This window comes from Myotis yumanensis, unplaced genomic scaffold, assembly GCF_028538775.1.
Source record: "Myotis yumanensis isolate MYYU_CA2020_CCGP unplaced genomic scaffold, mMyoYum1.0.hap1 SCAF_3, whole genome shotgun sequence".
Lineage (NCBI taxonomy): Eukaryota > Metazoa > Chordata > Mammalia > Chiroptera > Vespertilionidae > Myotis > Myotis yumanensis.
In genome coordinates this window covers 60,027,927-60,040,114 of record NW_027223754.1, presented here as the reverse complement: position 1 = coordinate 60,040,114, position 12,188 = coordinate 60,027,927, and the positions used below count along the sequence as shown (strand labels likewise).

The following is a 12,188-nucleotide window of genomic DNA, read 5'->3' as shown; positions in this document are numbered from 1 at the left end:
TGCTTTAAACTGACTTTTCTAAAAATAATTGGTTAATTTCTGGTACCAAGAATTAGCCAATCAGATCAACCTTATTATGTGAACAATAAGATACAACTCTGTTATATGACCGATATATTTATGGTGCAAGACAGGGCATTCACATGGAACAGCTACTATTGTGTTGGCTATTGTCATTTTTTTTTATTTGACAATCTAAGATAAAAGAAGTCAGTGCCTCTGACTAGTCAGGTATTGCATGTTCTAAATATTCTTGCAGCACACCAGCTGAAATTGCTGATGTAAGGTGATGGATGTTAACTAGAGTTATTGTGAGAATCATGTCACAGTGCATCCATGTATCAAATCATTATGTTGTATACCAGGGGTCCTCAAACTTTTTAAACAGGGGGCCAGTTCACTGTCCCTCAGACCATTGGAGGGCCGGACTATAGTTTAAAAAAAAACTATGAACAAATTCCTATGCACAGTGCACATATCTTATCTTGAAGTAAAAAAACATAACGGGAACAAATACATTATTTGTATTTGCATGTGGCCCACAGGCCGTAGTTTGAGGACCCCTGTTGTATACCTTAAACTAATACAACATCATGTGTCAATAATACTGAAGAAAAAAGTTAATGGATAAGAAAAATGTGGTACAGTCACACAATGGAATACCACTCATCATCTCTCACCCAGTTTATTGCAACAAACTTTGTAACTGGTGTACCTTGCCCCCTTCAGTTTACTCTTAAACGTCAAAAGGATCCTTTTTAAACTTGTCATGTTACTAGCAAATCCTCCAAGCTCCCCATTTCATTAAGGGTAAAAGACAAGATCCTTACTTTACCGTAAAGGTCCCTGAAGAAGGCCAAAATTGGTAAATGATTATAAATTACTAGAGGCCCAGTGTGCACGAAATCGTGCACGAGTAGCTCGCTTCCTCTTGTCTCAGCTGGCTGCCCCACCCATCGCCGCTGCTAGTAGCTCATGCCCCACCCTCTGTTGCTCTCCCCCACTAGTAGCTCGAACCTTACCCCCCCCCCCCCCCCCCCCCCGCGAGAGGACTGCCTGTTTTGTCATGACAGTGTTACAGTGTCACGGCCACAGCCCTTTTATTAGTAGGCTCTTTCTGGGTGGAGAATTCTATGGGCGGGTCCGGATCCTGGGAAGCTCTAAAGGGGAAGGGGAATGGTCTTGGCAAGTGGAACATGGTCTAAAAGACAAGGAATGTCTGTTGTGAAGTGGTCTAAAGGTCAGTTCCCCAATGGAGCAGGTATTGATTCAATTATTTGATCAGACCTAACACTTACAATGTACAGAATCCTTGTCATCTGAATATGACCCACTGGAAGACACACACACACACACACACACACACACACACTGACACAGCCAGCATTTTCCTGGATTTTTTCCCCTACTTTATTGCTCTCCATAGCACTTACCACCTATGATTTATTTGCTAAAATATAAGCTCTAGGAGGGTGGTGATTTGTCCCTCCCTTCCTCCCTTCCTCCCTTCCTTCCATCCTTCCATCCTTCCATCCTTCTTCATTTTTTCCTTGTTGTATCCCCCGAGCCTAGAACAATTCCTGGTACATATCAGACCCTCAATATGTGTACTAGCAACAAAACCGCTTTGGTCATTTTTATCTTTGGAAAAAGAGGAGATCATCTGATCTTCAGGGCTGCTTCACATTAAACCTATGGCATATCTTCGAATCTTCCAGCACCAATTCTAAATCGAGAATTTCTTCTCTTCCATGTAATTATTTGGAATATACTGCCAGAGAATTCACAATTTAAAAATCACAATAATTTCAGCTGGCTGTTATAAAAAGATAAAGTCCAAACACTATAGTTTCAATGACTCGCCTGAACACTTGGCATGGCTCAGGGAAATGGTCAGGTGTTTTGTACTAAAGCATGATCAGCAGCCTTAGCGCTCTGGCATTTTCTTTTTACTTCAATACCTGACAAGGTTCAAAGCTATGGAAGTGAGCTAGCTGACATTAAACCCTGCAAAAGTTAAGATGATTCTAGTGCAGTGGGCAAAGCCCTAAGATGGAATGATCCTTTCTTCCTTAAAAACCATCTTTTTATTAAATATTTTTCATCTGATTTTGCAACCAACATGCTTCTAAATTTCCAAACATTTTTCTGTAAAAGTACAGACAGAAATAGTATTGGAAGGATTTTATGAACCTGAAGAATTTTTATCTTGTTACAAATATTGAAATTGTTTTGGTGCGTTATTAAAGTTATATTGTATTCCACCTTTCAGGCTGCAAATAAAGTCAACTCAACCTCCATTGTGTCACTCACTCTATGTTACCTGTTTGTACTTTTTCTCTTCCATTATATTGAGAGCTCTTACAGGAAGGACCAATCAGTGTCTGAATTTCTAGTCTCCCAGGACACCTCCCTCTGACCACAGGTAAAGGCTCAGCACCTACATGTGATACAGTTAATGACCCAGCTTATACAAGCAAAGCTCATCATCTGGACTGAACTGAGCCATTTAACCTTCCAGTCATTTGAGTTGTTAACTACACTGTGAAACCTAAATTCTAGCTGTCTATAATAGTTTTTCTCGGGTCATAGCTAACCACAGCTTTCAGTGAGCTGGGCCGCAGAGAGACGAGCTGTGAGACTGATCTAACAACACTCAGCTCTGGTTTTGCTTGTCATCATGTACAAGACACACATAAAAGTTAATATTATACAGCCTCAGAGCCCACAGCAGAAAAGTCACACTCATATTTGGGAAAGAGTTATTAGAGAATCATGAAAACCTTCTATTGAGGCATTTATTTAAAGGAGCTATCAGAAGCAACAGAAGAAATAAAATCTCCATCTAGTACTTATACATACAAATGATATTTTGAGGAAACAATATTCTCCCAGAGGACAGTGCTGACATTACATATATAAACGAACTTGACTTCCTGTGTGTATTGAATCTTACAACACCTCCTTTGTTTCTATACTATCCTATATAACAGAAGGCTAATATGCAAATTGACTTAATAGTGGAATGACCAGTCACTATGCAGGAGCTGCCCCCTGGTGGTCAGTGCGGTCCCAGAGAGGTAGCACCATTCAGCCAGAAGCCGGCTCATGGCTAGCGAGTGTAGCAGAGGCAGGAGCCTCTCCCACCTCTGCAGCAGCGCTAAGGATGTCCGACTGGCGGCTTAGGCCCACTCCCCATGAGGAGCGGGCCTAAGCCGCCAGTCAGACATCCCCCAAGCTCCCAGACTGCAAGAGGGTGCAGGCCAGGCTGAGGAACGCCCCCCTCCCCCCCCGCCAGTGCATGAATTTCATGCACTGGCCCTCTACTTATATCATAAGCTTTTAAGTTAAAGAATGAGTTGAATTTTGAATCTTACTTAGAGCTTTTCTATATGACCACTGGGAAAGTGTTCTCTGCTCAGAAGAAATGGGGCAACTGCTGTCAGCAAACAGGCATATAAGTAGTAGTGAACAGCTACCTAGAACCCTGATAAAAGTTCTCTGGGAGTGAGATAGGTTTACTAAATTTCTGTTGATACCTCAAGAGATCTGGCAGTCCCCAAAATGGAGAGCCATGGCTTTCCACTCTGCTCACTCCAAGCAGGAAGCGAATGCGTGTGTCAGGAATGTCTCCAGAAGCTATGGAGCACCTCAAGCTACACACTCCTGCTGCTCACTCTGGTTCCTCGCACCCTAGCTACAGAAAACACCACTGCTCAGAGTCCGCCCGCATCCCACAGAGCAGATGAGGACTTAATGCCAACTCAGGGAAAGGTGTTTATTCTGTGGCAGCACATAATCTTTAACATAAAACAATAATGATGACCTCAAAAGTTCCACCAAACGAGAGATTGACAAGTGTAAATTCTATCCCTAGTTGGGCCAGACATTTTGCTATCCTGCCTCTTGGAATTTCCTCTCCAGTAAAGGGAAGGGCCAGATACATAGTTAATAGGGTCTCATCTAGATACAAATAACTGTAGGTTTATTTTGGTATCAATGTCACTATAGGAACAAGATAATATACATTAAAAGAAAATGGAAAATGGTCTCTATTATTAAGCCAGAAATATAGTAAGTCATTGAAATTATTCATCTCCATTGACACAAAGTAATCAATTCCACTAACAATAAAACGAACAGGGCTTTTTCCAAATGCCTTATTATTATTTAGAAAAAGCACAGTGCCACCTTTAGCTAGCATTTTGCCGTTACACTTCAGTAATCTCACTAAAAGAACCTAGATTCAAGTATCAAAAATTCAGACATTAAAACAATTCCTCACTCTAGAGTAAAAGAAATTTCCCACTAGACCCCTAAATGTCATGCTGTCATTTCTCATTAATTATCATAATTATTTATCACACTCCAAGCAACCCAGTGGAGTTGTAAAAATTACATTTTGCCTGACTTCAGAAACAAATTCTACAACTACAACACAATACAGTTTACAGACTCAGGCAAACACAGGGTAAAAATCTAGATCATTAAAAGCACTAGGGAAAGATACCTGTGCTCAGGAAGCCGGTGGCCAGTGGTTCTCCAAAAGCAATGAATAAACCAAACTGATGTAATAATCCTCAGTATTAGCCTGTCGCACCTAGAAGTTCCCCTTCTTTTTAAGTAAGTCAGCAGTGATTGCACTGTGTTTGTTGGAAGTCCACCTTATCACTATGCAGCCAATTATAAAACCTTCCAGGAGTAACCGTTATTGCTTCAAAAGTAAAGTATTTCCTGACTCTGCAATCCGGAAACACCCTGATTGTTCAGGAGTGAAGCACAAGAGTGCTGGCTTTCTTTAGAAAGAACACTTTAAATTGGATAACCATTGTCTTTCTTACGCTACTTAAATAATCACAAGTGCCCAGCATTCATTAATAATGAAGATAAGAGATGAACCTCTAGTACAATGTCTTTTTTCCTCATAGACTTCATTGATAAATAGATGAATCTCAGCAAACATTTAAAAATGGATACAAATATGAATGGGAGAATACGCTGCTTAAAAACATACTTAAAATAAAAACCTGGGCCTGGCCGGTATGGCTCGGTGGTGGAGCACACCCATGAACCAGGAGGTCAGAATTCGATTCCCAGTCAGGGCACATGCTCAGGTTGTGGACTCAGTCCCCAGTGCGGGGTGTGCAGGAGGCAGCCAATGGGTGATTCTCTCTCATGATTGATGTTTCTCTCTCTCCCTCTCCCTTCCTCCCTCTGAAATCAGTAAAATTCTATTTTAAAAAAACAACCTGGGTAAATCCTTTTACAATTGATATGAGATTAATTGATTAATTAATTCATTTCTTATTCATATTTTTATAATAATTATAGTAAGTACAGCAAGATATAGAAAAATGCAAAAAGAGGGGAAGGGTGTAAAAACTTTTGAAGGAAACCTTGGGAAACAATTCAAGTAAAATGAAAAAAAAACACCTGCCTAATGAGAAGAATTAACAATTTAAACTAGTTTCAATCAAATAGAGACAGTATGGAAAAGAAATATATTTGCTTTGGGAGTAGTATGTGCCTTTAGGGGAGGGGAGGGTCCCTTCCTAATTCTGTCTTACTTAAACTATTACGATCAGGTCAGCATTTTGAGAAAAGTCCGATTTTGTCGTTTCATGTTATCATTTCTATTTGGTTTCTTAAAGCTCATCTCCAGATAATGGAAAGTGATCAGAAGGCATGTGCACATCATGAAATGGCCCACTCACATACGGAAACATTGACCGTTACCTAAAAACCCTTAGGTTTTTCCAGTTCCAGTTATTTGGGATCATGGTCTGTCATTTTTCACGTCAGGCCATCTGACAATCTTAATTAGAAATAAAAATGATTTTTAAACCATTTTCATTTTTACCCAAAAGTCCTTCAGCAAGTCTTTGTACTCAGTTAAAAATATAAAATACTACTTTAGGAGATATTCTGCACAGTAAAAAGATGTGTGATTTTCACTAGGTCTAGAGTCTAAATTGACTGGAGTAACACAGTGATCTTTAAAATTACAGAATTTTAAAACTAAAGGTGCACTATCTTGTTCTACAGACGTGGAAACAAACCATTTACATCAAATGTTAAACCAATAAAGCAGAAAATAACGGGAGTGCAGGGAAGGAGACTCTCTGGGGCCAAAGAAAGCCCAGTTATCTCTGCTTCCAAGTTGCTTAGTTTCGATCTCGGGCTTGAGCCAAAACAGTTTCCTCTCAGACCAGGATTTTCCTTCTCAGATAGTCCCCCATCATTTTGCTCCAAACTCATTTTCGGCTCAGCAACTCTAACTGCTTCCTTTTTGGTGGCGTCTGAGTCTGTTCCAGCATCAGAGAGAGAGAGACATTCCTTAAACTTTTCAGCTAAGTTCTCCCCTTCCCATTACATCTCACTGATCATATCGTCGAATTCCTTCTCTGAAAGATATGACCCATGCCTGTAAGACCATTTCGAATTTGCAAACGCAGTCATATATAAAATACATGAGAGTAACTCATGGAACAAAATGTGGGGGATCATGCAGTTGGGTTAAGGGAATGGAATGTCCCCAGCAGCAGCTGAGTTAAGTGCTAGCAGTGGTTCTCAACCTTCCTAATGCCGCGACCCTTTAGTACAGTTCCTCATGTTGTGGTGACCCCCAATGTCATTGCTACAAATTGAACATAATTAAAGCATAGTGATTAGTCACAAAAACAATATGTAATTATATATGTGTTTTCCGATGGTCTTAGGCAACCCCTGTGAAAGGGTCATTCGACCCCCAAATGGTCGCGACCCACAGGTTGAGAACCGCTGTGCTACAGAAAAAGATGAGCACAAGATAGAAACGTGGTGACAGGGTCAGAGGGCAAAGGATAAGTAAGAACAGTCCTTTTCAAATTCCCTTTCAAAAGCAAAATCATTATTTTTTAAAGCAGATTAGTCCACAGCGTAACATAATAGAAAGGGACATAACATGCAGTTAGAGGTCTTTAGTTGAAAGCCCCATTCCAATATCCATTATTGCCCATTACAGGAAAAACACCATATCCTCTCGGCCTCTCTTTTTTCTTCTGCGAAATGGGTAAGTGTTTACTTCAGAGGTAAGCTGGGAAAATTAAATTAAATGGGCAAATGTGCCTGACACACGGCTAGGACATTGAAAACATTCAATGCTGCTTAAGTAAATAAAATATGTTAAGTCGGATTTGCATTGAGTAAGCAGATGGAAGAAGCTGCTAAATAAGAAAACACTGTCTTCATGAAATTTAGTAGCAGGGATACAAAACATGTAAAATATAAAGGATTTGAGATAGTAAAGATTACCAAGGAGAAAAATAATGCAGGCAAAGGGGACAGAACATTTGGAGGGGGTGGCAGAAGATTTGCAATTTTAGTGAGTTGAGTAAAAACCTCTTTTCAGCAAGGAGGTGAGCCATGATGATATGTGGGGGAGGAGCATTCCAGACAGACAGAACATCATGTACCACGGCCTTGAAGCAAACAATCGCCTGGCACGTTCAAGGAACTTCAGGGAGCCAGTGTGGCTGAATGTGAGTGAGTGAGCAGGAGAGATTATCCAAGAGGCCACTGTGGGGCCAGGGGTATCCAAATCATGCAGGACCTTGAAAGGACTTTGGCTTCTCTTCTTAGTGAGACAGAAAGCCAAGGTCGGGTGCTGAGTTGTGTGTAATGGTCCAGTTGTCTGCTGTGTGATCAGATGGCAAAGATGAGGAGGCAGGAGCCTACTGCACCCACGCAGGGGGAGACAATGGTGGCTCACCCAGGATCCACAGCAAGAAAAGTGGTGAGAAGATGAAGGGTCTGGATATAGTTTTAAAAGCACAGTCAAGATGACCTGTTGATGTAGTTAATGTGACGTGTAAGAGAGGAGAGGAGGAATGAATGAACATCATGGGTTTGGGCCAGTGAAACAGACTGAGGGAGGGGGATGCTTAACAAAGCAGGAGCTTAGTTTTGGACATGTTAATTTTGAGAAGCTGTTCTGTTCTGACAAGTCCAAGGGGAGATAACAGTAGGCAGCTGAAAATATGTGTCTAGAACTCAGGGGAGAAAACAGAGCTGAATTTATATATGAAATAAATTTTGGAAAAAACAATGTATGCAGTTAGGCAAAACACACACACACACACACACACACACACAAAACTACAGTCTTGTACGTAACCAAAATAAAAATAACTTAGTTTGATTATAAAGTATTTGTGTCAGTTGTGTAAAATAATTCCATATTTCTTTTATTGTATGTGGGTATTTATACAGGTACAACCAAAAACATGAAATAAGCAAACTCATTAATACAAGAAAAGCAAACTTCTTATATAAATGTAATCAAGAAAATTAAATCTTCCATTTTCTCACTATAATTACAGAATAGGGTATCTAAGAATTCTATACCCCTGAAAAGCTGTTACTTATTTATGTATGCTGGTAGTATGAGAATCTCAGATTCAAATGCAGCTTAGCCCTTTACCCAACCATAAAGCACTTTCAATGTGAGATCAATCTACTATCCATTTATTCAACTGGATGCCTTCTTTTCACCAAAGTCATCTTGTTTTCTTCATGCTCACATTCTTAAAAGTATATAGGTAAAAAATCAATGATCCCCTAGCCAAGCTAACTAAGAAAAAAAGAGAGATAAAACAAATTACTAATATCAGAAACGAAAAAAGGACATCACTACAGAACCCATGGACATTAAAAGGATAATAGAAGAATACTATGAGCCACTCTATGCCCAGAAATTTGATACCCTAAGTGTAATAGGCCAATTCTTTAAATGACACATCTGCCAAAACTCACACAAGAAGAGATAATCTGAATAGGCCTATCTCTATTAAAGAAATTGAATCAATGACTAATAAGCTTCCAAAATAGAAAGCACTAGATTCATGAGTTCACTGTTAAATTTTATAAAATATTTAAGGAAGAAATTATATCAGTTCTCTATAATCTCTTTCAGAGAAAAAAGGCAGAGAAAAAAAACTGTAGTCCAATATCTCTTATGAACATAAGTACAAAAATCCTTGAAATATCAAGGAAATTCAAAAATCCTTGAAATTGAATCCAAAAAAGCATAAAAAGAATTATATACAAAAACCAAGTGGGATTTATCATAGGTATGCAAGGCTGGTTAACACTTGAAAATCAATTAACATAATCCATCACATCAACAGACCAAAAATAAATAAATAAATAAACAAATAAATAAATAAATCACATGACCTATCAATAGATGCAGAAAAACATTTGACAAAACCCAACACCCATTCATTATCAAAACTCCGAGAAAACTGGGAATAGAGGGCAACTTCCTCCACTTAATAAATGTTATCTACCAAAAAACCTAGTGCTATTATACTTAATGATGAAAAACTCAAAGCTTTCCCACTAAGTTCCTGTACAAAGCAAGGATCAGGTGCCCACTAAGATCACCCCTCCATTTCAACATCACACTGGAAGTCCTTGTTAATGCAATTGAGCAAGAGCAGAAGACAAAAGGCATAAAGATGGGAAAGGAAGGAATAAAACTGTTTTGTTCTCAGATGACATAATCATCTATGTAAAAACTCTGAATCAACAAAATAAACTCCTAGGATTAGTAAATGACTATAGCAAGGCTGTAGGATACAAGGTTAATATATAAAAGTCAATTGCTTAGCCAGCAATGAACAAGTGGAATTTGAAATTAAAAAGACAATACCATTAACATTAGCACTCCCAAAAATAAAATACTTAGGTATAAATCTAAGTATTCACATACAAGACTTTACAAACCTCTGATGAACACAATCAAGAAAAACTAAATAAATGGAGAGGTAGTCCATGTTCACGATTAGGAAGATTCAATATTGTCCGGGTGTCAGTTCTTCCCAACTTCATCTACAGATCCAATGCCATTTTAATCAAAATCCTCAGCATGTTTTTTTATGAATACTGACAAACTGATTCTAAAGTTTATATGGAGGGGCAAACAACTCAGAATAGCCAATATCATACTGAAGAAGAGCAAAGTTGGAGGACTGACACTATCTGACATCACGATTTGCGGGAAAGCTACAATAATCAAGACAGTGTGGTATTGGTAAAAGAATAGACAAATAGATGAATAGAAATAGAGGAGACAGCCCCCAATTAGACCCCCTTAGATATAGTCAACTAATCTCTGATAAAGTAGCAAAGATAATTCAAGGGAACAAAAATAGTCTCTTCAACAAATGATGCTGAAACAACTGGACATCCACATGCAAAAAAAAAAAAAAAAAAACCAACACAAATCTAGACACAGATCTTACAACCTTTGTAAAAATTAACTCAAATGGATTATATACCTATCTGTAAAATGCAAAAATATAAAACTCCAGGAGGAAACTAGAGGACCCTGGATATGGTGATGCCTTTTCAGATACAACACCAAAGATGTAATCCATGAAAAAAAAATAATTGATAAGTAGACTTCATTAAAATTTAGAACTTCTGTTCTGCAAAAGAGAGTATCAAGAGAATGAGAAGATAAACCACAGACTGAGATAAAATATTTGCCAAAGACACTTCTGGCAAGGACTATTATCCAAAATAATATGCAGAACTCTCAAAACTCAACAATAACAAAACAAACAACCCCATTAAAAAATGGAAGGAAAACCTTAACAGATACCTCACCAAAGAAGGTAGACAGATGACTAATAAGCATATGAAAAGATGCTCCACATCATATGTCTTCAGGAAAATGCAACTTAAAACAACAATGAGATACCACTACACACTGATTAGAATGGCCAAAATCTAGAACACTGCCAACACCAAATGCCAGTGAGGATGTGGAACAGGGAGAAACTTTTCATGCCCTACTAATGAGAACGCAAACTGACACAGGCACATTGAAAGACAGATATCTTGAAAGATAGTTATAAAACTAAAAATACTGGTTTCTCACAAAACTAAACATACTCTTAACATTTGACAATCCATGCACCTTGGTATTTACTCAAAAATGTATATCCATACAAAAACCTGTACATAGATACTGACAGAATACTTATTCAGAATTTCCAAAACTTGGAAGCAACCAAGATGTTCTTCAGTACATAAATGGATAAACTGAAGTACATCCAGACAATGGGACATTATTCAGCACCAAAATGAAATGAGCTATCAAGCCAGAACCTTAAATGCATATTAATAAATGAAAAAAGCCAATCTGAAAAGGCTATATATGATTCCAACTATACAACTTTTGGAAAAGGCAAAACTGTGGAGACAATAAAAAGGAGTGGGGGAGGGGGAGAGACTAGGCAGAACAGAAAACGTTAGGGCAGTGAAAATCCTCTGTATAATATTATAATGAGGTATCTATGTCATTACACATTTGTCCAAACCCAAAGAGTATACAACACCAAGAGTGAACCCTAAGATAAACTATTTACTTTGGGTGATCATGATGTGTCAATGTAGTGTTCATCCTTGGTAACAAATGCACAATTCTTGTTAGTCATACTAGTAACAGGGGAGGCTATGTATGTGTGGAGACAGAGGTGTATGGGAGACAGAGGTGTACCTTCCTCTCAATTTTGTTATGAACCCTAAAGTGCTCTTAAAAACTCTTTTTTATTTTACATTTCTTTTTTATTTTATTTTATTTTGTTTCCATCACCATTTATCCCCTCTATCCCCTCTTCCATTTCAACCTACCCCCCTACCCTGCCCACCCCTGCACTCACCACACTGTTGTCCACGAGTTCTCTCTCTTTCTTTTTTGATCAACCCCTCCATCGCCCAGCACTCCCTCCCCACCAGAGCTGTCTGCCTACTCTTTATCTATGAATCTGTCTCCATTTTGCTCATTAGATTCTACACATGAGTGAAATCATATGGTACATATCTTTTCTGGCTTATTTAACTTAGCATAATGCTCTCCAGGTCCATCCATGTTACCCTTTGTGACTGTCACAAAGGGTAACAACTGCATGATCATATTAATAGATGCAGAAAAGGCATTTGATTTTTTAAAAAAAGTCTTTACCAAAAAAAAAAAAAGTAAGTTCAATACATTTGTATTTACTCCAAGAAACACTAGAGGGAGCTTTCCCACATGAACTAGTTTACCTAAACTTACAGAAAAAAAAAAAAAAAAAAGGCTTTTCATAATAGTAAAAAAAAAAGTCACTCTTTATAAAATATTATTACTACTGCTCCCA

At 38.4% G+C, this 12,188-nt stretch overlaps 1 protein-coding gene across 4 annotated transcripts in view; it reads right to left on the bottom strand.

The window, feature by feature from the left end:
* TBC1D4 (TBC1 domain family member 4) overlaps positions 1 to 12,188 on the bottom strand; it is a 205,595-nt gene that overhangs the window by 77,105 nt on the left and 116,302 nt on the right. The window contains exon 1 of one of the 4 annotated variants that reach the window (XM_070408938.1): positions 4,511 to 4,565. The exons of the other annotated variants lie outside the window; for them this stretch is intronic. The gene's annotated coding sequence lies outside the window, so the exon portion shown is untranslated. Of the gene's footprint in view, positions 1 to 4,510; positions 4,566 to 12,188 lie in introns of those variants that run through there. 4 annotated transcript variants of the gene reach the window in all.